The 26766-nt window shown below is 43.4% G+C and overlaps 1 protein-coding gene across 6 annotated transcripts in view; it reads left to right on the top strand.

Moving 5' to 3' along the window:
• Nucleotides 1–9175: 9175 nt before the first annotated feature.
• ZNF462 (zinc finger protein 462) overlaps nucleotides 9176–26766 on the top strand; it is a 143769-nt gene continuing 126178 nt past the window's right edge. Inside the window, exons 1-2 of one of the 6 annotated variants that reach the window (XM_081175991.1) lie at nucleotides 9179–10072; nucleotides 11790–12159. The gene's annotated coding sequence lies outside the window, so the exon portion shown is untranslated. Of the gene's footprint in view, nucleotides 10073–10451; nucleotides 10472–11789; nucleotides 12160–26766 lie in introns of those variants that run through there. The other 5 variants (XM_081175995.1, XM_081175993.1, XM_081175990.1 and 2 more) reach the window with 5 other exon arrangements.

Raw genomic sequence — 26766 nt, 5'->3', positions numbered from 1 at the left:
GAAAAAAGCACTGATAATAATAATAGTTGTTGGTGATGTTGTTGTTGTTGATATTGTTCTTTCATAAAGTATATCAAGGCGACTTTCAGCATACAAAATGAATCAGTCCACAAATATCCATAAAACAAAATTTAAAACACCTGTTAAAGACATAGTGATAGAATGATGTAGCAGTAAAAAAAAAATCAGAGGAGTGGGGAAATCAGGGGCTGCCATAGCCTTGTAGGGAACCTACCAGTGGTGGGTGGAGCCAGAGATAAAAGTAGGAGGAGCCAGTGGATATGACTCTTAAAGGTAAAGGTACCCCTGACCATTAGGTCCAGTCATGACCGACTCTGGGGTTGCGGTGCTCATCTCACTTTATTGGCTGAGGGAGCCGGCGTATAGCTTCCGGGTCATGTGGCCTGTTAAATAGTGGGTAGACATAGCAGACAACGCAGCGATTTCTCCAAAGCAGCTCTTTATTTGTAAGCTGGAACAGAACTGAACAGCAAACAGCTCAGCCAGCCTGCTTTTATAGGCAGCCGGCTGTCAACATTGTAGCAACAACAACCCAGGGTTTCCCGCCTGAATTAACTGACGTGGACCTGAGTGAAAACTATATACACGATGCTCCTTTTGGCCAGGGTGAGAACTTCAATACATAACATGGCCAGCACGACTAAGCCGCTTCTGGAGAACCAGAGCAGCGCACGGAAACACTGTTTACCTTCCCGCCAGAGCGGTACCTATTTATCTACTTGCACTTTGACGTGCTTTTGAACTGCTAGGTTGGCAGGAGCAGGGACCAAGCAACGGGAGCTCACCCTGCCGCGGGAATTCGAACCACCGACCTGCTGATCTGCAAGTCCTAGGCTCTGTGGTTTATCCCACAGTGCCACCCTCGTCCCTGATATGACTCTTACCTTTGTTCAATAGGCTACATTCCAGCCCAGTTTCTCACACACTCACACACATACAAACCCTCTTTCCCTCTTACATCCAGGCAAGCACAGAACATGATCACAGTCCCAAGGATACATTCCATCCAGGCAAAAGCAGTCAAGTAGGATGCAAAGCAGGGCCAGTAAGGAGTGTGTGTGACCTTGGGCGAGTCCCGAGTGGTTGATAGAATACCTGGAAGGTCATATTCTGCCCTTGAGGCCTGACATTCCCCTATTTTAAACGATATACAGTGGTACCTCGGATTAAGAACTTAATTTGTTCCAGAGGTCCGTTCCTAACCTGAAACTGTTCTTAACCTGAAGCACCACTTTAGCTAATGGGGCCTCCTGCTGCCACCGCACCACCGGAGCACGATTTCTGTTCTCATCCTGAAGCAAAGTTCTTAACCTGAAGCACTATTTCTGGGTTAGTGGAGTCTGTAACCTGAAGCGTCTGTAACCCAAGGCACCACTGTAAAGCACACCTGCAAGCCACTTGTAGAAAAAAACCAGCATGTTGGAATTACTGTGCTGCATGCATCAGGATAATCAAACTTTGTGAGTAATGTCCAGTAGTATCTGCATGGTGCTCAAATGTTAAAAATCCCTTCATATGAAATACGGTGCTCCAATCCTTACAACAACCCCATAACACACTACTAACCTCCTAGTGCAGGTGGGGGGCTGAATCTGAAATGGTGTATCTTGCCTAAGGTGCCTGGTGAGGTTTATGACACAGGAACATAGGAAGCCACCTTCTGCTGAATCAGATCATCCATCTCAGTATTGTCTCCTCCAAGGATGGGGAACCTAGCACCCTTCCAATGTTGTTGGACTCCAATTCCCATCAGCCCTGGCCAGCATGGCCTGCTTGGGAACAATGGGAGTTGTAGTTCAACACATTGGGAGGGAAACAGGTCCTTCATTCTTCATCTACAAAGGTTGGTAGCAGCCCTCCAGAGTTTCAGACAAGGGACGTTCCCACTCCTTCCTAGAAATGCTAGGGATTTCAACTGGGATAATCTGCTCCTGAGCTACAGCTCTTCCCCGTAGAAAGTCAAATCAGGTATTATAATTCCATCGGATAGCTACTATGCTAGATGTACAAGCTCTTGTCTTAAGACCATAATGGACGGAAATAGAGCTGAAAGAGGATCACTGACAAGTGAGAGGAAGTGGCTCCCCCTCTGTAGAATGCATTTCCCAGTGTGGTTCTGCTGGCACCCTCATTTTACACCTTTAGGTGCCAGGCAAAAACATTCCTCTTTAACCAGGCCTTTGGCTGATTGACACCCAAATAAAAAAACCTTTTAACATGTGTTGGGAGGAATTATTGGGTTGTTCTTGGTTTTTTTTAAATTATTATTACATATTATATGTTTTTATATTGTGAATTTATCTTGTGAACCGCCCTGAGACTTGCGGTATAGGGCGTTATACAAATTTAATAAAAAACAAAAAACAAAATATGAGCATGTTTGCCGAAGCACAAATAAATCTTTTGAAAAACCCAACATGCTAAAGAATGCTGACTACCAGCTGGAAAAGAAAACGGGTGGAATGACCTCCTTGAATGGAATGGCTGGCCGGAACCCTGGAAGAAAGGATGAATAGCTCTAACATTTAGAACGTCATTATTTTCAGGTGGGGTACAATCACATAGCGGAAAATTTGGGTTGCACAATTATAGTACATGGGGAGGTCTTCTGCAATAAACCCACAGCCCAAGGGGGGGGAATGGACTGGAAAGTATGGAGTGAGACTTGCTTTGGTGGCAACATCATCTAATCTCCTGGCAAACAAATCAGGATGAATGCTCAATAAACCGGTTGCCTGGAAGTGCCCTTTGTTGCAGGTCTTACTCATTCTCTTTGTGATGCTTTGGGAAGGTCGCAAGCAGGACGTAAGTGTGGTGATCCTCACAGTTTGTCTTCAGAGGCCGGTGCTCTCTCTGTCCTTGGTACATTCAGCTATCACACCTAACTGCCATTCATGGACCTATCCTACATGAACCAGTGTAATCCATGGCCATGAAGCTCGAGTGGATTAGGCAGCCAAACTCCCTGCCCAGCAGATGCTATGGGGCTGTAGAAATAAAATTCAGTTTGCAGTTGTGTTTCTTAGGTTGCCTCAAGGGGTGTTAATTTTAACAAAACCCTTCGCCTTCTGCCTTTCATCATTTCTTCATCAGGAGCCCCTACATCTCCCACTTCACCCTCCAAAACGTGGGCAAATTGCAGCTTCCGTATTCAGCTCCACTCTTAGAACGCTGCAGCCTGCTCTCCTGCACTCTCCATGCTCCTTGACACTTGTGCTGCTGCTGATTTAAGGATAATGTTGGGAGAGCCTAGTGCTGATTTATGCAGCATCAGCTGTTGCTGAGTCAGCTTCCTCCACTTGCTAAGGCATCAGCTTCATCTCTGGCAGTGCAGAAGTGTGTGTGGAGTATGGTAGGACAACCGCAGGCCGTGCTGGAGACCCTAGAAGAGCCACCTCCATGCCTTTGGTCTGTCCTAATCCATTGAAGAAGCTGTGAAATCTAATGGCTGTCACCAGCTTGTGTTGCTTCATCCCACGTTAATGACAAATTGTGTGAAGGTGTCCTGTTTTGTTTATTGAGTGCAGGGTCGCACCCACTGACCATACTCTCAGTTTTAACATCCCTGCACAGACACACCTATGCATGTGGTTTGTGTGTTAGCTGATATGGAACCTGTGGCTCACTCAGTTCTTTTGGACTCCCAACTCAGCTCCAGACGGCATGGTCTGCTTGTAGTTCAGCAATATCTGGAGGGCCACCTGGTTTTCCATCTGTGCACAGGGCAGCCTTCACCAACCTGGTGCCCTCCAGATGTTTCCGACTGCAGCTCCCATCAGTTCCAGCCAGCACTTGCCTGGAGCCAATAGGAGTTGTAGTCCAAAACTTCTGGATGGCACCAGACTGGTGAAGGGAAGTATGGCCACTGGGAGGCATACCCCTGAGTATGTCAGGGGCAGGTTGCATGACCAGCATTCACAATCTCCCCTCTCACTGGCTTGCAAGAGGGGCCTTGGATGTCCTTGAGTTCCTAAGGAAGGGGTGCATGGGAAACTGAGCACTGAGACAAAAGTTTGTGATGGATTGAAAGGGATGTTCTTGCCTGCTTAACTGACCTAGGCAAACTCCATTCGTTCTTAAATGCAAGTCCCTTCTGTGCAGCGTTTCTGCAACCAACGCTGAAAGAAAGAGCTCTGTGCCAAGAATTTACCCTGGCATTCTCACCACCTGACGCCGAGTAGCAGTAATAGCATTGTTGCCAGGTCAACTTTTCACAAATAAGACACACCATGGAGTGCCCTTGCCAAATTCTATGGAGTTCTTGGGCAGCCTGAGGAGTTAAGATGCGTCCATTATTATGCTGAGCGTGGAGCTATGGTGTATTGGAGAGATTAATCAGACTTTAAAATAAAGGAGTGCCCTTCAGCTATGTGGCATTTTTTTAGGGACAACAGTCATGACTGTGCTACCTAAGAAAATCTGTGTGTAATTATGCAAGCTGGGTTACCAGGAAGACAAAACCCCTGTGGGCATTTCTATGGAAATGAGGTCAGCTAAGAAAGCATCTCCAGGAAGTTTGGGTGGTTCCACCTCACACAACCCTTTTTAAAGATTACAGGACTGATCAGGCTTAAGCTTTCCATGCCTGACATGGCGTTCCAGACTTCCTTCTTCTGAGCTGCGGCTCTTGTTTCCCAAGAAGCAGTAGCTGACAGGAAAAGCCAGGATTCATTATTAAAAGACAAAGAGACACATTATCTGCTTGAGTGCTGAAGGTACGTCACAGACTTTTTGTAAAGTCCTGGCGTTCCTTTCACGAGAAGGGATGATTTATAGAAAATTGCTGCCAGAGCACATGCACGCCCTGGCAGCAGCAAAATGCAGTTTCCTCCCACCTCCAAGGCTCTTTTATCAGCATCTTAGGAGGTGCCCAATTCATTTGTCCATGTGAAATCACAAGAGTCAATAGATATTTCTCCTGGATTCTCCACCACTCTCCCAAAAGTTATTTTCTGAACCCAGCAGTATTGCTTTCCCCAAAAAGTCTTCTTTTTCCCATTTCAACAATGCTTGAATTTTAATTTCACACTCAAGGCATAACAACAACAATATAGATCCTAACCACAGTTCTGTGCATGTAATATATCGTAACAGTTGATGATGATGCTAATAATACTAAGAATAATGCTAAGAATAATATAGCTCCCATCGCAGTTACAAGACTGTCCCATGCATGTAATAGACCAGGGCTTCCCAAACGTGGGTCTCCAGTTGTTTTTGGACCACAATTCCAATCATCCCTGACCACTGGTCCTGCTAGCTAGGAATGATGGGAGTTGTAGTCCAAAAAAACTGGAGACCCAAGCTTGGGAAACCCTATAGCATATCATAACATTGAGCATATCCAAACTCAGCATTAATCATGTGAGGGCCTTCTCCAGATGTAAGTGGAGTGACAAGGGGGAGGGGGGCCCTTTTGGGTTAAGGCCCCCTCTCTGTGGAATGCTGCCTCCGATGACGTCCACCTGGTGCCAACAATAATATCCTTACAGAACCACACTAAGTCATCCCTTTTATTCCATTCTTTTGAGGGATTATGATAGTCATGCTTATTGCTATTGGGATTTTTTTTTGGGGGGGGGTTGTTATTTTATTGTTAAACTTGATTGGTTTTTTTTAAGGTGCATATGTATGCTGCCTAGAGACATTTTGTATTCAACAACAAGTAAATCAGATAAATAACAACAAGAAGAATGTCTACTGAGAAGAACATCCCATTGAATTTATTGGAATCTGCTGTTAAGTATGTACCTTTAGGTTTGCAGCCTAATTGTGCCATCCTACTCATATCTGTTCAGAAGTATATCCCAGGAAATTCAACGATACTTACTCCAGATCATTCAGAGTAGGGCTGCAATCTTAAGCACTTTTGCTTATGGATTATTTCAGTGGAAGAGAATTAAGCACGGACTAACTTTTCCATGGGGTCTCCAGCGAGTCTTAAAGCACCATCTGGTATGCAGGCTGAGATCCTACCTGCCTGCAGACTGCCTCGCCAGAGTGGTGCATGCTCTGGTTATCTCCTGCTTGGACTACTGCAATGAGCTCTACGTGGGGCTACCTTTGAAGGTGACCCAGAAACTACAACTAATCCAGAAGGTAAAGTGGCAGCTAGACTTGGTGACTGGGAGTGGCTGCTGAGACCATATAACACCGGTCCTCAAAGACCTACATTGGCTCCCAGTACGTTTCCGAGCACAATTCAAAATGTTGACACTGACCCTTAAAGCCCTAAATGGCCTCGATCCTGTGTACCTGAAGGAGCATCTCCACCCCCATCATTCAGCTTGGACACTCAGCTCCAGCTCCAAGCAGTGAAGCTACAGGGAACCAGGCAGAGGGCCTTTTTGGTAGTGGTGCCCACCCTGTGGAATGCCCTCCCATCAGGTGTCAAGGAAATAAACAACTATCTGACTTTTAGAAGACATCTGAAGGCAGCCCTATTTAGGGAAGTTTTTAATGTTTGATGTTTTAACACATTATTATTATTATTATTATTATTATTATTATTATTATTATTATTATTACTAATAATGTTCTGTTGGGAGCTGCCCATAGTGGCTGGGGAAACCCAGCCAGATGGCCGGGGTATAAGTAATAAATTATTATTATTATTATTATTAGTAGTAGTAGTAGTAGTAGTAGTTGCAGGATTCCATCCATTATTATTAACTTTAGTTGGATTGTGCCCAGCATTCCTTTTGTATTATTATTATTATATTGCCTAAATGCAAAAGGTGTTTGTGGCACAGATGGCACCTTTATTAGAAAGCTATTTAATTAATATTTCAAAGCATTTATAAACCCCTTAATATATTTTAAATCTATAAGCAGTGTAGACTATGTGCCATATAAAAACAGTGTCTTTTAAAACAAATATAAAGCTTGAAACCAATAAAACAGTGATAAAAAATATAAAAGCAAATAAAACTAATTCAGGGGATTGATGCACAAGACTCTTATGGGTCAGGGAAATCTTGGACAAAAATATGAACCTTTTATAAGAAGTTTGAAGCAACTACAGCAATGTAGGGCAATCCACAGAACAGGAACACCAGAAAATGCCCATTTTCCACTCCCCACCCTATGATATTCTGTGGAGTGCAGTGCCAGAAGTAGAATTTCCCCAGACAATCTCTGTGATCTTACAGGTCTATACAGGGGCAGAAGGTCTTTCAGATAACCTGGTTCCAAGTTATCTAGGGCTCAGTATGTTAACAAGAGGACCTTGAACATTGTTGGGTAGCTGATTGGCAGTTCCTTCAACATCTTACGGGTGTAACATGCTTGTGTCCAGTTGCTCCACTCACCATTCTGTACCAGCTGCAATTCCAGACCAGAACAAAACCAGGAGGGGGGGAAATGGTTTAAGAAATCCTACCTCTGCCTGAGCAATATCCAATCTACACTAGGAAATAAAGGTAAATAGTCAAAATAATAGAATGTGAGAAGAATGTGATAACCCTTACTGTCTTTTAAGATGACACAAATCCCACAGATTTTTTTTTAAAAAAACACCAACTTGAGCCACACCCATTATTATCCATCATCTGCACCATGTGTAGTCAACGTGGTCCTCTCCAGATGTTGCTGAACTCCAGTTCCCATCATCCCATACTATTGGCTATGCTGGCTGGGGCTGATGGGAATCGGAGTGCATGGATGACTGGAAGGCACCACACTGGCCACCCTGATCCAGTGTTTCCCAAACATATGTCTCTAGCTGTTTTTAAACTACAACTCCCATCATCCCTAGCTAGCAAGACTAGCATATGGCTTCTCTAAAAGAATAAATGGAACTGTCATTTTTACCCATCAGAGAGTTCCCTTAACAAGCATCAGCTGCCCAGATTATTTGGGGGAAGCTGTGTTCTGTATAAATACCTTTTAAATGGGCGCACAGTTAATTTAAAAATTGAGAATAACACCAGGGATATAGCTATGGAAAAATGCAGTGAAATTTGCTGCCTCCTTGTTACTTATTTGATCAGAGTCTTCATCCTTTTGCCATTTCCACATTTGTTTTTGACTCCTTGACTTTGGGCATCAAGTGGTTTCTAAAGCTTGAGTTGAATCACCTTCCATGTCTTAATTAAATTCTAACACTTTAAAGAAGATCTCAGCTCTCTCTCTCTGGTTTCTCAAGGTTTCTCATTCCAGGGAGAGGGGTTCCCCATCCCAAAATCTGCTCAAAAGAAGCTTTTAAGGTTCTCCTCCTTCTCTGATCCAGTTTGAGGTCTAAAAGAAACAGTCAAGAAGATTCAATACTGTCATGTCTTCCCATTCAAATTGCTTTCCTCTCCACTACAGTGTTTATTGATTTTCCAATGCTAACTTCATCTCCCTCCCTCTCAGTACCAGATTAAAGTCTGGAAGGTATTAGATTTGGCATGGAGGGGGGAATATAAGGCTGGGAATGGGAGACATCCCCCACCCCCAGTCACTTAAAAAAAAAATTCTCTGAAGAGGTTCAGAACGATTTCTTGGGGAAATGAAGATGCTGAGATATAATAACTTCATCTTTGCCTTCTTCCTTGCCTTCAAGGTGATGATGACACCTTATCGTTTGGGAATCTTGATTGTTACTTTCCATAGACTGCTGTACACAGAGGCAACCACAGAAGAGGCAGACAACGGAGGGGGTGGGGTGGGGAGAAGGTGGCACCAAAGTTTTATTTTAAAAATTAAAGTGGGGTTCTGCGGTAGCCCAAACATTGCACAAGGCTTTTTAAAGTAGCAGGAGCGCTTGCTCTTCAGCGCTGCAAAGCTCCCTTTCTTTGTGTGTGTATTTATATATTTATATTATATATATATGCTTGGGGAAGAACTCAAACGACAAAGAGTCCTTATTTCCGGGAGAAGACTTCAAAATACGTGCTAGAAATGGACAATTTGAGTCCTTTCTTTCTCCGCCGCCCCCCTTCCAACATGCAAAGCTAAAAGAGGAGGGGGAAAAAAGAGAATTAAAATCAACCACGTGGTAGATCTATGCCTTTAAAAAATATATACAAAAAACCCCACCACACTTTGCCACCTCCAGTTGCATTTATGTTCCTTCACCCTGTTCAGGGGAAGGAAAAAAAAGAACAACAACACCAAGAGGGAAAGATTTTAAGTCTCTCCTAGATGGACGTATCTCAGGGATCAGCTTAGGTGACAAGAAGGCGCATCTTGCGTGCAGGGGGAAAACCCGGGTGGCGCTTGGCTTTTTATTTAGCAGGACTTGCCATGGCTGGTAGGAAAAGGCGAGGATGACCCAGCAGAGGGAGAGCCGCGGGCGAGGGGCTTCTCCCCAGGCTGGCGAGAGCTGGAGGTTTCTGGAGGCAACCAGGTTGGAAGGACTCTTCCAGGTCTCCCTTTCTCCTCGCCCCGCTCAGGAAGCCTGGGAGCGCCTCAGAAATCATCTCCCAAGAGGACTTTAAGTTTGGAGCCACCTTCTGCTGCTGCTGCTGCCTTCATCTTCACCACCTCCTCCTCCATCTCTGAAGATCTTCCCACCCCCACCCACCTCTCCTGCCCCTTCTCCTCCTCTCCTCCTGCCTTTCCCCCTTTCTCTCTCTCCCCACCACCCCCGTTCTTGTTGTTGTTGTTAGAAAGCCTTCTTGCACCCCCTGGTGCTCTTGCGTTTTGTGTGTGGTAGGCAAGGAGATTGTCTTCTCTCTCCCTCTCTCGCTCCCTCTTGGTTGCTCATTATTCAGAGAGAGACACACAGAAGGGTTGAGTGAGAGAGAGAGAGAGAGAGAGAGAGAGAGAGACGGATATCTCAGGTCATCTGCAGCTGCAGCAAGCCAGTGAAGGAGCGAGGGAGAGGGGGAGAGAGAGAGGGGAGGGAGAGGAGAGAGAGAGAGAGAGGGAAAAAAAGCAGGGAAAAAGATGGCGATCCTCCATTGCTGAGACCTGGCAAGGAGCACATGAGAACCTCAGCAAAGAGAGAAAAAGAAAGGTGCAACTTCCACAACAATTGCAAGAAGAAGAAGAAGAGGAGCCAGAGGCAGGAGCAGAAGGGGGAAAGGACCCAGCCGCCGCCGCCACCAGCAACCGGGACCTTCCTGTAAGTTCTGGCCTTTGAAGCCCATCTCGGGTCTTGGAGGGGAAAAGAGCAAAGCGAGGTTCTCCTTTTTTGGCTGTCCCACCAAAGCCACCTTGGGGGGGGGGGGGAGCTTGGAGAAGCGAGGAGATCCATTCATTCAGGGCGAGCTGGAGGAATTCGAGCACACAAAACACAAGGTGGTGGCGGCGGCGGCGGCGGCGGCGGACCCGGTGGTTTTGTTGAGCGAGGAGAGAGAGAGAGGTCTCTCTGTGTCTCCTGTAATGGGGGAGGAGGAGGTGGTGGTGGTGGAGCTGGTGGGAGGAGGAGGAGGAAGGAAGGCAGTTAATTAATTTTGTGTTGTTGTTGCATTTGAGGCGGCTGTGGGGCGAGAGAGAGAAGTGCGAGGAGCGCCGCCGAGAAGTGTGTTGTGGGGGCATTTGGGGGTTTGGCTGTGTGGGGAAGTGACTGGATCTCCCAGGCGCTGGGAGAAGAGAGAGAGAGAGAGAGAGAGAGAGAGAGAGAGGCGGCCGGGGGGGGGGTGCGGAGAGGGAAAAAGCTCTGTAGAGCTGCCTCGACCGGTGACCTCTTTCTTTCTTTCCTTCCTTTTTTCTTTCTTTGCTTTCTCTTTCTCTCTCTCTTTCTGCGCCTCCTCTCCTCTCCTCCTTCCAAAATCTGGTCCCTCTCTCTCAGGCAGGTAGACTGGACCTTCTTCTCCCCCCCCCCAATTACACCCACACACCCACACCCCAGGCATACACAACCAAGGCTCTCTCTCCCGCCTTTCCTCAAGTTGAGCTTGGTGGTCCTTCCTTTCTGAAAAGGGTTGCCTTGGAATAGGACAGCGGTGGAAGCTGGAGAGAAGCCATTACAACACAGTTTTTGCTCTTTGCTTTGAGAAGGGAAGAAAGGGAAAAGAGAGAGAGAAAAGAGAGTGGGGGGTGTTTCAACAGAGAGCCTCACTTCTTGCTCGGTTCCCTGGTGTCCATGGCTTTCCAGGGAATGAGAAGCAGCTGAGCTTTCCCCCCTTTCATTTCCCTCCTCCCCCCCTCTTTCTTTATCTCCTTGTCCTCCATTTGCAAGCTGTCTGCTTTGGTTCCAGTCCAGACTCCAAAACACAAAGCTACTCCTCTTTCGCGCGGGGACACACACAATCTCCAGGCGTTTCTCTTCTCCTCTCTTGGAGTCACCCTCTTTCTTCCCTGAGCTTTATAGTTTCTACTTCTGCATGAGGGTGTGTGTGTGTGGAGAGGAAAGGGGAGATCCTGGCTCTGGAGATCTGGAGAGATCTCAGCTTGCAATCCTCTGTTGTGATGAGATTCTCAGCCTTTCTTTTTTCCAACCCAGAGAAAGTTTGCTCCTCTTGGTTTTTGGGGAAGGACCTTCTAGGAAGGGGGGAAAAGGTGGCGAGATACGGGGTTGCTTTCTGCTGATGCTTTTGTGTGCATGCCTGCTTGTCTCATGAAGCTACTTGCATGTCTAAGAGGAAGTGAATAGTTGGACAGAGGGCTGTGATCTGAGTCAGGTAAGCCATGTCATGTTCTCTAGCTCCACCAGAAAATGGAGGAGAGGGAGAGCAAGGGCAGGCTTTTCCAGTAGACAAAGCTGAGATGGGAAGTGCTCATGCAATTATGGATGTTTCTCCATTTTTTTCTGAAGCTTTGTTGGCAAAGCCTGGCTTGACATTTTTTCCCCTCCAGTGAGCAATGTTTTTTGATGTCTCTTCTCTTTCTGACTCCAGGAAATGGACGATTTGAGGAAGTTTCATAGATTCTTTTCATAGATTCTCCAGAGACAGACAGAGAGTGAGAGACCTGTGCTCAAAAGGACATATTTTCTCCCTGCTTCTTTTATAGTTTCATTTTTGAAACCAACCCCTTTTAGATGTAACTTTTGGGTTGAACTTCATGGCCTTCAAGAGGCTGCCTCAGTTGACCAAAGACGTGCTTTATTTTTTGTGTGTGGAGAAAATGGAATAGCTAAATATCTGATGAGCCTGGCAGTGTTCTTCTGCAGAATGACATGAAATCAATGTCAATCAAGCAAATTTTGTGTTAGCCTCGCAGTGGACATTCCAATTGATGGTATCTTCTGGAAGTGTTGCAATTTTGGTAAATAATTTGGAGCTGCGTATGTACTTTTATTTTTTATTTTTTAAAAAATGAATCATGCAATTATGAGTATCTCTGAAATTCCATAAGGCATCTTAAAGGCTCTGTAATTCATGGAGGAATTTCTCTCATTGCCCCCCCCTTCCTAAACCTGACCCTAAACATCAATTATGGAGCTTAGAAATGTTGGAGTTTCATTAGAATTATCATCATGATCCAGCCAAACCTAAGTACATTTAAGTTCCATTGATTTCCATGGAAGAGTTACAGTGTGGTCCTATACATATCTACACAGAAGTAAGCCCTATTGAGTTCAGTGGAGCTTACACCCAGGTAAGTTGTGTGTAGGACTGTAGCCAGCATGCACTTGACTCTTTTCCATTGAAATCAGCGAGATTTTAAAATGCTGACATTTGTCTGGAACATGAATTCTATTTTTAGATGTAATTATGGAATGCTAATATTTCAACAATATGATGGCAATTCAGAAAAAGATGGTATTTTTCTTCTTCTCACCTTTGTTTCCAGCTTCTAATTAGGAATACTCTAGGGTCATCTAAAGTTGATGAAAAATTAAATCTGCAGAGTCATCAACAGTAGCTCCAGCCTAACACTTTACTGTGCCTCAAAACAATGACCATGAATATTAAGAGTGTAATTAATTCTCTGTTTGAGAAGTTGGTAAGCAGAGGGTGAAATAATGAAAGTGAGGTAGCCAAAATGTTTGAAATGCTGAGAGGAGTTTGGGTTTCCATAGTAAAACTGCAAAAGCAAACTTAAGTGATAGAAATGTAGATATATGTGTGTATGTCACAGATAGTTACAAGTCACCATAAGATAAGGAAACTCCCACCTTGAATTATATGCAATCAACAAAATTGTAATTTCTGAAAATGTTAAATTTTAGATGATAGACCTTGGTGGTTTTATCTATGTTATCTACGTTACTGATAAAACACTAGCCCTATTAAAAAAAATCATGGGGAATATTTGATTTTACTACTTAACTTTTGATTGTGGTTGTACATTTCTTTCCTCAAACTTCTGAGTTCTTTCTAGCTGGTGAACAAAGCACAATGTTTCAGTGCGAGACATTCATTGCATACTCTTTAATGATGTTGTGGTAGGCCCATTCCATTGCTCGCTGAGGCCAACGAGTTCCATTTTTCATTTGTTTTAGTAGACACGGCTATTGTTTTCTTCCCGTGATGAATCTGTTCATATGCACAATATCTGTTCATAAGAACTTGGTTTACCTGATTGAGAGTTATGGATGGTTTCTCTCTGATATATGAAGGTAAAGATAGCACAGGCAGAATTAAATATACAGGGCAATTGGTAGAGTTAGGGTAAATGGTCTTTTGCAAGAGACCTGTTTTAAACTCAACTTGAAGATGGTTTCATCATCAGTGGTTGGTGATGGGTGTTGCAAAACAAACAAACTAACTGACAAAGGCCCAAGACTCTTCTTGCTAATAAAAACCACTTTGACTAGGACAACTTCCATCAAAAGCTGTGCTATTCACTTTGCATTGACACCGCAATCATACTTCTTGCTCAGAAAATAGAAAAGAGTTTTTAAGAGCTATTTTGCACATGTGTGTCTCAGTACTTGGTGAAACAAAATAAAAAAATTCCTTCCAGTAGCACCTTAGAGACCAACTAAGTTTGTTACTGGTACTGTATGAGCTTTCGTGTGCATGCACACTTCTTCAGATACTTGATGGTCCCTCTTGACTTGCATGGAATATGTGAACTGCAATCCATTGTGCTTGAGATGGTGTCAGCTGATCTGGTGTTGGAGCTTGCTTTGAGACTCTTTGAGAAAATTACTGATGCACCCATAACATACTGGCTGCTTATCTACTTGTTTCTTCAGTGAGTTAATTTTATTTTCGGATTCCTTTCTCTTTTGGGCTTGTAGTTGAGTTTGTCTTGAGGAGATGAGGGGGAGGGAAGAAGTTTATCGCCCTTTCCCGTGGAAATCGGAGATATCATTCAGTTGTTATCCTATGCATGAATGTTCCACAAGGTGAAGAATTTGCCATGTTCATAATGAGATGATGAACACAGAAACTAGTGGAAGAAAATGTAGGTCTTTTGAAGATTTAGCTTGATATTCAATGATCAACGTCAACAGTAGTCAAAAGCTCCTCAGATTTGCTTTTCTTTTTAATTCTCTATGCTTTGGGGGTCCTCGGTGACCCAAAGGGATGTAAAAAATGGAGAACTTTCTCCTACAACCTGTGATATTTCACACTTCATGTATTCTCCTACAATACCAGGTGTATCACTCAACGTTTTCTCAAAACCTGGCTTGTAGCTGAGATTGTAATTTAAGCGTTTCATTAAAATGGGAGGTCAGTAAAAGTGAGTTCAAGGTAAGGGATGTCTAAATGACCCTTAAAGTGATTTAAAAAAAATACAACCCCCCCCCACTAATTTGGTGTTGATGTAGCTGTTAAGGAGGTGTTAAACATTTGTTGTTGTTTGATCAGATCCTTGGGTGGATTTTGAATTGCAGGAAAAATATATGAGTGTCAATTAGAGTTCAAAGGAACTATCGCTGCTGAATCTAGATGTCATCCTTGATAGGAATCTTCCATCTCTTGTAGGAAATGTATACTTCTTTGTGCTTCCTGCATTTTCTCTGTACTGTAAGCCATAATCCTTAATATGATTTCATATTTATATTTTATATTGCCAAATACCATTTATTTATTTATTAAATACCCTAAATGGTGGTGTATGTGACCCTGATATATTAATGGGGTATGTGACCCTGATATATTAGTGGGGTGGTTTTTAGGAACTTAGGAGGGTTGAAAATGAAATAACTATCACAATTATATATGGAGAGAAGTTGTGTTCCAATATCAGTTGGCCAGATGGAATTTTATGGTGACAATTAATGGTAGAAAGAAATACACGTTTCATGAAGATAATTTTATTGCTCGAAAGGAAGTACTGAAGTCTTATAATAATCCAAATCTAAGTTTTGAGAACGGCTAGTCAAAGAGAATATTCTTGAAATATATATTCTTGGGTGTGGGAATAGTGGAGGTAAGCTAAGAGCAACTTCTGCAATGTTTCTATGGATTATATTCAATATTACACACTTAGAATTGCACCAGATTTAAGACTCTACTAATCTTCCCTGTAATGTAGCTAATTTCTCCAATGAAGCTGAAGAACATAGGTCTGTCATTAAAACTGAGAGAAAACACAAAGAGAATGAAATTTGTGGGTATTGATGAATGTCTATGTAAAGACAGAAGTTCAAGCACAATGCTGGTTAACACTCATTGTTGAGGCTGGGAGGAAGGTGGTGGACAAGTCTATCTCTAGTTAGCTGAGCTGTAACCAAGAGTTCACCAGGCTTTAAGGCGTTGCAAAGAGCAATCTTGAAGGAATAGAGGATCCTTATCTTCTGCTGACAAATCAAGAAAACCATGCTTAATAGGTACTGATTGTATCAGGTTCTTGAGGAAGTACTAATTTGTCTTTGGACCGCCTGCTTCTTTCTCAGTGAGTATTATAACAATAACCATGGCTAGAAAGCTATTGTATTTGGATGCTTGCAGCACTTTCCCCAAATTGGATGGCTGTCTTTTATTTTAATAGGGATGTGTCATATTTCAAGTATCAGAAGTGAATTGCACTAGATAACTCCTATGGTGGTGATTTCTACAAGGAAAAAAGGTTGGGTCAGGCCAAATGTTTGCCAGATTTTTGATACTAGGAGCAGAGTTCATTCATTCCTTCATTGAAAGGGGGTTGGACTAGATTAGGCATCCCCAACCTGTGGCCCTCCAGATGTTTTGGCCTACAACTTCCATGATCCCTAGCTAACAGGACCAGTGGTCAGGGGTGATGGGAATTGTAGTCCAAAACATCTGGAGGGCCGAAGGTTGGGGATGCCTGGACTAGATGACCGTTAGTGTCCCTTACAACTCTACAATTGTATGATTCCAAGAGGGTTGTTGTATTTTTGTATTTAACTTCGAGGCACGTTTCACTCTTGTACTAAAATAGACACCTATGTCATCTTAACCAAGGGGTAGGCATTTGGTAGCACAGCTACCATATTTTCTAGGGAATGGTATTTTGGGGGAGGTCTTCTGTCGCTTCCCAGTGCATCCTTATTCCATCCCTGGAAAAATGTCACTGCCATTATATTGGCAGAATGTTGTGTGCATGAGAATCAATGCTTTTAAGGGCCTTGCTAGAGGCACAGGTTAGTGCATGCGTGCAACAGGGTGGCTTAATGTTTCAACACCCATGGCAGCCCCTCTGGTTGCATTAAGTTGGGGCATTGCTTAGACCAGTGGTGGCCAAACTTGGCCCTCCAGCTGTTTTGGGACTACAGTCCCCATCATCCCTGACCACTGGTCCTGTTAGCTAGCAGTGATGGGAGTTGTAGTTCAAAAACAGCTGGAGGGCCAAGTTTGGCCACCACTGGCTTAGGCGAACTAAAGAAACCCTTTTATTCTTGCAATGAGTAATTATGGAGTCATCGCAACAGTGTACTAGTTGATGAATAGACTAGTTTATGGAGGCTATTTTTTAATACGAGTAAAAGAAAGTTCACGCGGCACACCAGTGTTGCAACAGGTACTTAAAAAAAAGTATTTGTCACTTACTGAACCCCAAAATATTCGGCACAGCCAGTACTTAAATATCCGAACCATGGGTGGATGTTACTTAATTTATTTATAAATGTATGATCCCCACTTCCCTAAGAAATACAGTAAGGCGGAATACAGAATGCTACATTGAATGTTGAAGCTCATGATAGCACTCATGAAGTCTTTGGCTACGAGAAATACAGGAGCCACAAGCATAGGTGTCTGAAGATTTAGGCAAGTTTATAGACCATAGACCCATGAATGGCTATTTTCATAATGGCATATTTTATTGTTGTGACCCGCCTTGGGGCCTTGTAGTAAAGTGTGGATAAGAAATTAATTAACTAAGTTAACCTTATCCATAGCAGAAGGGGAGACATCTCTGATTATCAGGTGCAGGGTAAGATATGGGGAAGGAAGTTTCTCCATGGGTTCCCAGTGTACAGTATCTGCCTGGATACTAATGGGAACAGACAGATGTGCTCCTTGAGGCTATGATCTGATTGAGGAAGGCAATTCTTAGGTTTTGTTTGTTTGTTGCATTAACACTTTTGATCTTTCCTCCTTTCAGACTTGCACTTTTCTGATAACAAGAGTTCACAATGCTACCCGTTTTTTGTTTTTTTTAATATGTCCTTCCATCTATCATCATCATCTCTGTATATGCCTTCCCCATACCATTTGATGTTTCTTTTGAAGTTTAGGAAATCTTAAAAGTGTTAAGCATCTCTCTTCTTTTTATAACCACGAAAAGAATATGCAATTCTGGGTGAAGATGTTGGGGTGAAAGTGTCTGTAGAGCAGGCTTATGTCTTTTCTGTCCATGTTTTTCTTTTTAAAATATATATAAAAAAATTTAGAGCAGTGATAATAAATTCTTGAATGTAAAGGTGATAGATGCTGCTGGGAGAGATACAGTTAACATTGTAATAGATGAACTTCACTATGGCAGTATTCCAGATGAGTTGACTGTTGAAAATAAAATGTTCCAGAAGAACTGGGAGAACAGGAAAGAAGCTAAAATAGCATGGTTTGTATGCCAGTGCTGAGAGAAGAAAGAGGAGGGGGAAGGCACAGAGAAGATAATTATCTTAAGTTAAACTATCTTCTTGGTTGAAGGGAACAGAATTTCAGAGATGCATCTGAATTATTTCTTGACTTCATCTGTTGGTGTCATCTTCGTGGCATTCTTCTGCTTCCTTTTTTTCCTTCAAGAGAGTACGGAATTAGGAAATGAGAGAACTTTGTGACAATTGATGTAGCACTATGACAGATAGACTTTAAAAATTGCATTGCGTGCCCTAATCTGAAAATGGAAAAATGGTGGGCCAAGGCGCCTGGATGCTTACAGTTTCAGTTGGATCTATGCAGGATGAGCTGGTAATAAACTTGATAGATTGGTAGACCAGTCATTATGTCAAAGGCTAGTCAAGTGGTTAGAGCATTGTTATTTTTTAAATAATAGCAAAGGACAGGATTTGGCTAATTACATAATGGCTCCCTACTGAAAGACTAGTAGTTTTATAGAGCACTGTGCCTGTTCACATCAAGGGCTCTCCAGTCCACAGCAAGTGGAGTAGACTGGCTGGTAGACGTGACTCCTGGGCACTTATTCGTTGTTCCTCTTTTAATTAGAATCATAGAATTTTAGAGTTGGAAGGGACCCTGAGGATCATCTAGTCCAATCCCCTGCAAGGCAGGAATATGCAGCTGTAGCATACGGGGATCAAACCTGCAACTTTGTCGTCATTAGCCACCATGCTCAGCACTTTTTGCTATCTCATTAAGAAGAAGTAGAGGGACGCGGGTGGCACTGTGGTCTAAACTACTGAGCCTAGGGCTTGTCGATCGGAAGGTTGGCGGTTTGAATCCCCGCAACGGGGTGAGCGCCCGTTGCTTGGTCCCTGCTCCTGCCAACCTAGCAGTTTGAAAGCACGTCAAAGTGCAAGTAGATAAATAGGTACCGCTCCGGCGGGAAGGTAAACGGCATTTCTGTGTGCTGCTCTGGTTTCACCAGAAGCGGCTTAGTCATGCTGGCCACATGACCCGGAAAAACTGTCTGCGGACAAATGCTGGCTCCCTTGGCCAGGAAAGTGAGATGAGCACCGCAACCCCAGAGTTCTCAACTTGACTTAACTGTCAGGGGTCCTTTACCTTTAAGAAGAAGTAGACCACATGGTGTAACCAGTTTAAGAGAGAGCAGAACATTCTTGTGGGTGGTGGTGGGTTGTAGTTGGACAGTTGCATTGAGTGCAGAGAGAGAGATAGTCAAGAGTCCTGCAACACTTTGCAATCAAGGGGGCTTTTCATTCTTGCCATTGCTATCAGATGACTCCATGATGCAGTTACCGCTTACGCAAGGAAGTTCTTAACACTAGAATATTCTACAGATAATAGGTAACACTGGTTAATTCTGACTTGTTAGTCCTCTCATCTCAACCTGGCTAGCCCTGAGGATTATTTAGGTTGCATTTAGTGTATACTTTACTCCCCTCCTCAAATCATGATCACTGGATAGTAAAACTGAACTGCATGACCCTAGTCGGGTGAAAGTGGCTTGTGACCAAGTCCTGTTGGAATCTACAACACACTTAAGTCAAAAGTGGCCAGCAAGTCTTACTATACTTAATGGGACTTAAAGTAATAATTAATTTTAGCCTGATCGTGGCCTGAATGTAGGACCAAATACAAGAACAGCACTCATCTTTTTCTTTCATTAGCCACCTACTGTTCTTGAGGAGAAAATCAGTTGGAATGCTGCTCAGTAACAAAAGGTATTCAGGTGAGGAAGAATTGCATGACCCCAGGAAATACATGGTGTAATACCAGTGATAAATTGGGTGTGTACCCCTTCACACTGGTGATGTGAGCAGCTTTGCTTTTAGTTGTGTAGTATTGCCTTTCCCATAAAGTGAGTGGCTGGCATGATTTTTGGGTCCTTTCAGTGCTAGCTTAGCCATAAGGGAGCTACTTTTCCATGAAGAACTCCTCCTGCATGGCCAGAGTAATGTTGAATTAACTCAAGCACTTGGCTTAGGACTATGTGGTGCCAACCATGAAATGAGCTGGTTGGGAGTGCTGATTTTCTTGAAAGGACACAGTTGGCCCTTGCTAGCATGAGTCCTGCTTAAGTAGAGTAATAGTGAAAGGGTTTGGTTTCTCTCTGCTTGGGTAGGATTGCATAGACACTCAACCTGAGAGGTGAGGTTTTGGGAGCAAGTTGCATTCAGTGGTCTTGTAGACCTTCTCAATTTTCCCTCCAGCAATTCCATTCACTGCAGTAATCATAGCAACTATCAGTAACTTTGGAGTTGCTTGGCTGGGTGTATGTACATGCCAAAGGTGTTAGTATATTGCCAGTATTATAACTATCCTAAAAATAGTCTTCAAAAAATGTCTGGCATATCTGTTTAAAGCCTACATGCTGTATATATGGCTCCAGGTGGTCTTCCTTCCAGGGATTACTCAAAATCACTTCACCTTAGTTTCAGCAGTTGCATTTTGCCAGGTGCTGCCAAATTTTTATCTGGTATTTAAAGGAACCATTCTGCTTCTACTGACTTTGCTTTTCCTCTGGTTAACCAACCCAACCTTGTTTTCAGATGTGTGTGGGTACGTGACTGAAGAAATAGTTGAAAGCACAGATTGTGTTGCAGGAAAGGTTTTTATTAAATGATCTGGTGAGTTCTGATGTCCCAAGTTGGTCATCGGTGGAAAGAACAGAAAAACCTCTGGAGGAAGTCATAAATGTTCTGAAAAGCGACATTGTTTTGTGCTGGCATGTACAAGTGATTAGCAAAGGAACAAAGCTATTGTTTTTGATTAGGGGGAAGTCAAATGCATTGCTGCTGATACAATATTCACTGACAAGGTATAGTGAGGTAATTTATTTATTTTTACTGGGAGTTAAACTTGTGCAGACTGGGTAAACAGTGAATTGTTTTAAGCATTCAGTTAATTCTATGCAGCTTCACCAGTGAGTGTTCGGTAGAATTGCCTCCTGAGAGTAATGACTGTGGAGGCACTGCAAGCATTGGCATATCTTGACAGCTATCATAAAGATGTTTGCATTTGTATTTTGCCCTGTTACTCAGAGTGATTCACATACACCAGCTCAACAATTCCTACAGCAGCCTTGTAATGTACCTTAGTATTATTACCTCCACATTGTAATGGGGCTTGGAAGGGAGGCTGAGAGGCAAGTTGCCATTTAAGTTAATGGCTGAGATGAGATTTGAACCAGAGATTTCCTAATTCACAGCTCCCATGAACCAGCCATCACAAGGTATGGAGGTGAAATGGACAGCATTTGCCAAAGACAGTGGTGTCCAAACTTTTCTCAAAGAAGGCCAGATTTGATGAAGTAAAGGGCTGAAGTTGTTGACCCTTTTTTAGGTTGAAGTTGGTGAGCTTTTTAATGATTTTACCCCAAAGCTGGTGAGCTTTTTTTTAGGACTGAAGTTTTTGAGCTTTTCTAAGCGTTGGAGTTGGAGTTGAGCTTTTTTTAAGGATTTTACCCCAGGAAATAAACTGCCACAGGGCCGGATTACACCGGATTAGGCCCCCAAAAGGGACTTTGGACATGGCTGGCCAAAGAAGACTTGTTTCCTTAAATAATGCTAAGTCCCTTTAGATAGCTCGGTTGGTTAGAGCATCATAACGTCAAGGTTGCAGGCTCAATCCCGGTATGGGACAGCTGTGTATTCCATCATTGTGGGGGGTTGGCCTAGATCAGAGGTTTTCAACCTTGTTGAGTCCATGGCTCCCTTGACCAACTGCATTCTTTCTCCGGCACCCCTGTGGGGCTCAGGAGCCCAGCCATGTCACCCCTTGCCTGCACAGCTGGCAGCCTCTCACCCTTTTTCGAACACCCTCACTTGTGGAGTGTTCTGTCAGCCTCCTCTCCTCTTCTTGGAGTCCTCTGGGCAGCTGCTGCTGCCACCTCTGGTCTCTGAGCTGCCCCTGCCCCAAAGAGAGGTGCCTCTCAGAGGCACAATTCACCTGCAGAGCTTATAGCCAGGGCTGCTGCAATAAACAGCTGTGGAAGCCTTTGGGAGGCAGAGATGCCAGAGGGCATCAGAGGAGGGAGAGAAGGAAAGAGGGAAACAGGCCAGTGTTTACCTTCATTCAAGGCACCCCAGGGTGCCACAGCACACTGGTTGAAAACCAGTGCACTACATAGTCAGGGCAAAGTCAGGGAATTTGGACTGTTTCCTTTTGCACACTGGTTGAAAACCACTGGACTAGATGATCCTCAAGGTTCCTTCAAACTCTAAAATTCTATGAACTTATATGTGCTTCAAATCATTCTTTGCAGATTATGAGGGCTTTGTTGTTTTTTAAATATGGTTTACACTGGCCTGTAGGGACGCGGGTGGCGCTGTGGGCTAAAGCCTCAGCGCCTAGGGCTTGCCGATCGAAAGGTCGGCGGTTCGAATCCCCGCGGCGGGGTGCGCTCCCGCTGCTCGGTCCCAGCGCCTGCCAACCTAGCAGTTCGAAAGCACCTTCAGGTGCAAGTAGATAAATAGGTACCGCTTACCAGCGGGAAGGTAAACGGCGTTCCGTGTGCTGCGCTGGCTCGCCAGATGCAGCTTTGTCACGCTGGCCACGTGACCCGGAAGTGTCTCCAGACAGCGCTGGCCCCCGGCCAATAGATGTGAGATGGGCGCACAAACCCCAGAGTCTGTCAAGACTGGCCCGTTCGGGCAGGGGTACCTTTACCTTTACCTTACACTGGCCTGTAGGACTCCTGACTTGAATATTTGGGGGATGGTTGCTATATACTCCACCCTGTTGAGCCTTTTGTCTATTCCTCTCTCCTTACTACTTTACATTGCAGTTAATTACTTAGTAATTATCAAGAGAAAGGAATGACCTGTGGCACAACATTCTTGTGAAACCATCTGACATCTCGTAAAGCCTTCTGACACCCGAAGCATCTAAAGCTGTCTAGGAAATTAAGATATGTGATGTTAAAACCACCCCTTGGCTCATATTAATGGAATGCATTGGAAAGAGCCTAAAAAGTGGAAGCTCAGCTGATGTCACCACAGCAGGGTTGGCTTTCAAAGGATGCAAGGATCACTGTCAGGAAAAGGAAACAGGAGACAAACAGGAGCGGAAAGCAGGCAGAGCTGTTGAGCAAGCACAAAAGTAGGTTAAGACATTCCATAAGCAATGTGTAGTGGAAATTCTCTGCTAACAGAAGTATCTGCGCTGAGGAAGGAGAAGCAGAGTGGGTAATGATGGGGCACACTAAAAAGAGGACCGTCTTTTACGAAGCTTTTCTTCTATAGAAAGACGCACGCAGCCCCAAAGGCAGTAGACTTCAGAAGAAACACCCACCTTCTACTCCATTCAGTAGACTTCAGATGACAAAGCGTGAGGGAAGGGCTGTGGTTCCTGCTTTGGCTTTCTTTTGGTCAACAGGTACTAAAAATGGAAAGTGATGTCATTTGTGAACACTGTCTGGTTCCATGATATTTTGGACAGGTGGCTGAAGAAGAGAAAAACAGCCCCACCAGCAAGGGCGGGGGGAGATTCAAACTATAACTGAGGGCTGAAGGTTATGGGAGAAGCTAAAATGTGAATTTAAGCCTCACGTTGTTATACTGTGTCATAACTAGTTATGTTTTCAATTGAAAATAAAACTTCCTACTACTATTCCCTCTTATCTAGAAGCGTTGACAAAAATGGAAACACTAGTTGGTAAAGAGGATTTTCAACTTTTAATGCAATTGATCCCTGGTCAGCAACTCCCCCTCCCCCCTCCAGAGGACCTCTTTTGCAAGGATCTGGAGAGTGCAAAATGGCCTTCTGCTCAGTTCCATGGCTATGGATGCTGTTCATTTATACCTATTTGCCTCTGAGTTTGGCATTGGAGGGGCCGCCATTCAGAAGGCTGGTTCTGTCTAGTGACCCTGAGGAGTGTGTGCATTCACACACACACACGGATCTAAAGGCTTCAGTTGCAATGATAGAATGGGATGCCACCCACAGGATGTACCATTGGAGGAAGGGTGGAGGTATTTTTGCTGACTCGCTCTGCATCCCTCCTCCCTACAGCCCCTGTGGTCTCCAAAGAGCTACTCTGGAGGATCAGAGGACATAGGAAAATAGGAAGCAGCCTTATTCTGAGTCAGACCATTGGTCCATCTGGCCCAGCAATATCTACACTGGTGGACTGCTGAATTTTGCCTCCCCACCAACTTCCTCCAGTGATGATGATGATGCTCAGGATCTCTGACTCTTCTGGATAGCTCAGTTGGTTAGAGCATGGTGTTGATAATGCCATGGTGGCAGTTTCAATCTCCGTATGGGATGGCTGCATATTCCTGCATTGGAGGGGGTTGGATTGGGTGACCCTTATGGTCCCTTCCAACTCTATGATTCTGTGAAGAGAAGGAACCCTTCTGTTTGTGGAAGAGCAAGTCTGGATCCAAGCCTGGTACTTTAGCATATAGCTGCTCTCAGTAGGTTAAATGTCTTTTCTCTATGCATAAAACCAATGTAGACATGCAGACAAAGCACTCCATACTTCGATCTCCTCCCATCGAGATTTCCATCCCAAGTGTTTTAAATACAGAAACTCATAACCAGTTTGGTGAAAATTGGTGCAATCAATCAGGTTATCTTTACCCACTGTGTAGTAATTTGTGAAATAATGTCTTGTGCCTCTTCTTGGAAGAATATGTAGTCTTGTGGTTACATATTGTTGGTTGTAGAGATAATGGATTTGTTACTTCAGGAATAATATATACCTGCCTATTAACATGCCCAAGAGATTGGCATTCCAGATTTTTATTTCTCTTTCCTTGTATTGCTGTGTATTCTTTTGGAGGTACAGTATAGGGAAGAGGGCTTACTCAGTACAGTGGTGCCCCGCAAGACGAATGCCTCACAAGACGAAAAACTCGCTAGACGAAAGGGTTTTGCGGTTTTTGAGCTGCTTCGCAAGACGAATTTCCCTATGGGCTTGCTTCGCAAGACGAAAACGTCTTGCGTTTTTTGCAAGTTTGTTTCCTTTTTCTTAACACCGTTAATACAGTTGCGACTTGACTTCGAGGAGCAACTCATAGAACGCGGTGTGGTAGCCGTTTTTGGTGATTTTTGAAGCTTTTCCAGAACTTTTCCGACACCGTGCTTCGCAAGACGAGAAATTCGCTAGACGAAAAAACTCGCGGAACGAATTAATTTCGTCTTGCGAGGCACCACTGTATATGGAAGAGTGCTCAGTTGATTTCCTCAGTGGGCAGGCTGTTCAGAGCAAGATAGGTTTTGTTTCTACAGCAATGAAAATGCTTTCTTTCTTGCAAAATCATTCGTGTTGGTTATTTCTGTATTTAATAGGAGGGAAAACAAGGTTCAGAAAGTAATACCTAATTCAGGGGTACTAGGTCAGAATTCATCGCTGAACACTGATTTGAACCAAATATTCCACAGTTCCATTGGATTGGCCATAATGGATTCAGACAAACAAGATTTTCACGATTTTGATTAATGGCAAAGCATGCTGCTGGTTTCCTCTTTTTTAAAGCCACTATTGAAAATGGTTTTCTCCCACTTGCTGTTTATTTTGATGATGCTTATTGACTCCATGGTTTAGAAAGAGAGTTTTTAAGATCTCTTAGGCAGAAATCCTAGGTATGCCGACAGGGGAGTCAACCCCACTGAGGACAGTGGGACGAAACATGAATAGGATTTTATTGCCCTTTACACTTTTGTATAGAATGGGACCATATCTGAAATAATAAGCTTGGATTTTGTAAAGAATGCCATTCAGAGCTTGAACTCTAGAGTAGCAGGTTGATTTGGGGAGACATTGATTAAAGTCAATGTCAAACAACCGATTTAAGTTTTATAAGTATCGCATAGTGTTTGGTCTATCTTCACTGGGTTGTATTCGGTGCTTGCTAAGAGGTTTTGTTTTTTTAAGAGGGTCTACCCAGATATGTAAAGTTGATATGTATTTTAATACGTGATTTTATATTTTAATGTATATTTTAACAACTGATTTGATTTAGATTTTGAAATTTATTAGGTTAACTTATCATTAACTCTGGAACTTATCATTTTATTCTCTGGAAACCACTTAAAGGTTTTTAATGAACAAGCAGTATACAAACTCCTAAAGAGTTCCCACTCATTTTATAATCCCAGTCTCTTCTGAAGAATTAAAACATACTGCTTTGCAACTAAATAGAGCCTTTATACTATCTAAGAGCATGATCTAAAACATTTGAACATACAGTGTACTACCAAATAATGGATTGTAGCCACCCAACTAAGTAATACTTGGAGTAGTCACACTGACATCAGTGTACATGGCCAACGTACATCTGTTAATGTCAGTCATCATGCTATGATGATGACTTGGCTGGAATCAACCCTGAATCTTAAATTGCTGAGCAATTTAATGACTTTTTATTTGGGTCCTTATTTACACTTGGGAATGACGATGAGGAAGAGATCCTTGACTTGACGACTTGTGTCTTTGAACTTTTTCAGAAGGAGAGCCCAGCAGTGAAAAAGCAGGGCATTGCTTCTCAGTGAGATGGGAAAAGCAATATTCTCATAGTCTTTAAGTCACATTGATTTCTGTGGGAGAATAAAGTGCAGCACTGCTCCCTTTGAAGCCAGTGAGACTTAAAATTGCCGTAGCTAGTTGCCTATGCTGTTTGGTTGACAGTCATAATATTTGTAGCTTTGTGCAATAATACATGACATGACTTATTGTTTTATCTCAAAAGCGTGATTTCCTCCCGCCCCAACTGATTTTTTTTTGCTCCTAAATAGAAAAACATGTTTTAACTCAGTGACCTTGTGCAGACATAACCTTTAACCACGGTTTGTTTTCCTTAACCAGAGGTGTGGTTTTGGATGATCCCATCTAGGTTTATTAAGCCAAGACAAAAATGAACCATTTTCCAACTCTTACAGTCAGTCCCTTTTCTCCTTTGTTTGTGGTGTGAGCAATCAA

The sequence above is a fragment of the Podarcis bocagei genome (genome assembly GCF_964188305.1).
Source record: "Podarcis bocagei genome assembly, chromosome: 17".
Classification (NCBI taxonomy): domain Eukaryota; kingdom Metazoa; phylum Chordata; class Lepidosauria; order Squamata; family Lacertidae; genus Podarcis; species Podarcis bocagei.
The sequence above is the reverse complement of the archived record's forward strand: the minus strand, read 5'-3'. Positions and strand labels throughout refer to the sequence as shown.